A 3,518-nucleotide genomic window follows, 5' to 3' on the forward strand; every position below is an offset into this window, starting at 1 on the left:
AAAATGAGAACTGATACCAAGGACTCAAGTAGAAAGAAAATGCTTTGAAAATGCTGATGACAATAAATGTACAAATGTGCTTGACACAATGGATGGATATATGGATTATGATAAGAGTTGTATGAGTCCCCAATAAAATGATAAAAAAAGAAAGATAATGGAAAAAAAGAACCATGTTAGGTATGACTCTGTACTCTCAATTTGCATCCAGAGACCAATGCATCTCAAAGTTTAATAATAAAACCTTCCTCCAAAGTAGATGTCCAAGAAATGAAAACAAGCTGCTTGCTTGAAACGGTTGTTTTTGTCAGGTGCCATTGAGTCAGCTCTGACCCATAGCAGCCGTATGCACAACAGAACGAAACAGTGCACGATCCTGCACCATCTGCGTAATGGTTCCTGCGCCTGAGCCCATTGATACAGCCACTGTGTCAATCCATCGGGTGAAGGATCTTCCTCCTTTTCACCATCCTTCTACTTTACCAAACATGATGTCCTTCTCCAGAGACTGGTTTCTCCTGACAACATGTCCAAATATCCAAAGTCTGCCGCATGAGATCTTGCCATCCTTGCCTCTAAGGAACGCTTTGGCCTTCCTTCTTCCAGCACAGATTTTCAGTGTTTCCTTTTAGCGATCCATGGTACTTTCAATATTCTTCTCCAGCGCCACAATTCAAATGTATCTCTTCTTCTACGAGCTTCCTTAGTCAACGTCCAACTTTCACATGTATATGACCCAAAGCATAACATCATGGCTTGGGTCAGGAGCAACTTAATCCTCAAAATAACAGCTGACCTCTTCAATACTCTAAAGAGGTCTCGTGCAGCAGATCTACCCAAAGCAATGCATCTTTTGATCTCTTGACTGCTGCTTTTCTGAATCTGGTCTGACTTCGTCCCCCTGTAGGGGGGTGGGTTGCGGGGTTGTATGTCAATCATTGCAATTGGTATATCCTTTGTTCCTCTTCTTCCCCCAACTTCCCTTTACCCTCATGGTATCGCTAGTCTCATTATTGGTCCCTGAGAGGTTTATCTGTCCTGGATTCTCTGTGTCAAGAGCTCTTATCTGTACCAGTGTATATGCTTTGGTCTACCCAGATTTGTAAGGTAGAACTGGGGTCATGACCGTGGTGGGGAGAGAGCATTAAAGAACTAGAGGAATGTTGTGTGTTTCCTCGGTGATATATGGCACTGTGGCTGGCTTGCCCCTTCCTTGTGACCCTTCTGTGAGGGGATGTCCAATTGTCTACAGATGGGCTTTGGGTCTCCATTCTGAACCCCTCGTTCACATCGAAATGGTTGTTTGTTTTGTTTCTTTGATGCCTGTTTTGTTTCTTTGATCCATTTGCCACCTCATGATCACACGGGTTGGTGTGCTCCTTCCATATGGGATTTGTTGCTTCCTGGCCACTTATTTAACACCAAGCCTTTAAGACCGCAGGCGCTGTATCTTGTAATAGCTGGGCACCATCAGTTTTCTTCACCACATTAACGTATGCACCCATTTTGTCTTCAGCAATTGTGTTGGGAAGGAAGGTGAGCATCACAGAATGCCAAGTTATTAGAACAAAATGTTTTTGCCTTGAGGGAGGATTTGAGGAGAGGCCCTATGTCCATCTGCTACCTTAATAATTAATCTATAAATATATGTACATAGACCTATATCTCTATTATTATATATTAATGTATTTACGTATGCACATGCCTATGTTTATACCTCTATAAATGTATTTTGGCTCCTGATTCTTTCCTCTATTTCCTTTTACTTTCCTCCTGTCCCATCTTCATTCAGCTTTCTATACTTCCTCTCGGCTACATTGCACTTGATCGAATATCTCCAGGCATTCTATACCCTCCTCTCCATTGATTTTAGATCTCTTGTTGTTCCCTTGTCCCTGGGTTTGTTGGTTCCCCTCTCTCTTTCCCCAACCTCCTCCTCTTCCCTGTCCCCCCTAGGAAGCATCGGTCCCATTGTTTTCTCCTCAGGATTATTTATCCTGCCTATCTTATATAGACAGGCTTAAAAGAGAAAGAAAGAAACAAAACAAAACAAAACAAAACAAAAACTATCGTATGAAAAGTTCCAGGTCTGTCTGCTGACCCTTATGAATGTTTTCCAATCTGATCTGATGCGGTGCCAAGCCCTGCTCCCCAAGTCTGAAGTCTATTTTCAGAATTCCTCTGGAACTTTGTTGCTTTGCTCCCATTTCTGCTCTATTTTGCTCCCTTCATGTTACCCCCTGATGTGGAGGAGTCAGACTGGGCACAATTCCCACACTGTGTCTCAGGTGCTGCCTCCCATAGCTCTGTGGGTCAGTAAGGGGAGGTTGGGTCTCATGGTGAGGCCGACCCTACGATCTTCTCTGTGCACTGGCTGCCCAGAGCTGGAATGTTGCCCTCGAAGCTTTGTGGACCAGAATGATGATGCCCTCCCCCCTTCCCTCTCTTTCTTCTCTCCCACTCCCTCTTAGTTTTCTTCCGAGTGGTCTGAGCAGACCTGCTACTCGCCCAGCTGTAGCTTCTGTGCTGTCCTCTGTAATGTGTTCTCCTGGGAGAGGGCTCAAAGTAACTGGGGTAGGGGCTGGCCCTGCAGACCTCTTTGTTACTTCACTGCTTCATGGGGATAGTTGCCCTCAAGGCTTGGCACACCAGGCTCAGGTCTGGTCCCTCTATCCCTTTCTGTGGAGACAGAAGCAGTACCCTCCCCGTGGTGGATCAGTTCTCTGCTGTCTCCAATGTCTTTGTCTCTCCCAACCCCCTTTTTTATACCTCCCACTCCTCTTCCCCTCTTCTTTATGTTGGTATGCTGTATGCATCATTGGGCTTGGTCTGTCCCCTGTTGGAAAGCCTGTTCCTCAACCTGTAAATTATGTATTAAACAGTTTTTCTTCTGTTCCAACTGTGTTGATTGGACCTACCTCAGAGGACTTATCTTGTCCTTGGCTACCTTCGCTCCACATAATTTCCTCCAACTCTTCCCCATGGGACAACGTGCTTCATGCGTTCATCACTGTTTTTTCGGGATGCGTAGTACTCCATCGTGTGTCTGTGCCAGAGTTTTCTAATCCATTTGTCTATCTATGGAAATTTAGTTTCTTTCCAGATCTTTGTGATTGTGAATTGTGCTGTCATAAACATTGGAGTGCAGATGACTGGTCTGTTTCTTACGTCTTCTGGGTATATGACCAATAGGGGGATTGCTGGGTCATAAGGTAGCTCAATTTCCATTTGCTTTAGACATTGCCAGATCACATTCCACAGGGGCTGTATGTATCTATAAGACCACCAGCGGAGGATGAGAGCTCCCATCTCACCACATCTGCTCCAACATTTGCTGCCCTCTGATTTTTTGAACTGGGCTATATACAGGGGTGTTAGGTGGTATCTCATAGTTGTTTTAACTTGCATTTTCCTGATGCTAATGCTCATGAACATTTTCTCATATGTTTATTGGTCATTTGGGTTTCCTCCCTGGTGAAACTTCTGTTCAGGTCCTTTGCCTACCTCCTTAGAGGGCT

The sequence above is a fragment of the Tenrec ecaudatus genome, chromosome 7, assembly GCF_050624435.1.
Source record: "Tenrec ecaudatus isolate mTenEca1 chromosome 7, mTenEca1.hap1, whole genome shotgun sequence".
NCBI lineage: Eukaryota > Metazoa > Chordata > Mammalia > Afrosoricida > Tenrecidae > Tenrec > Tenrec ecaudatus.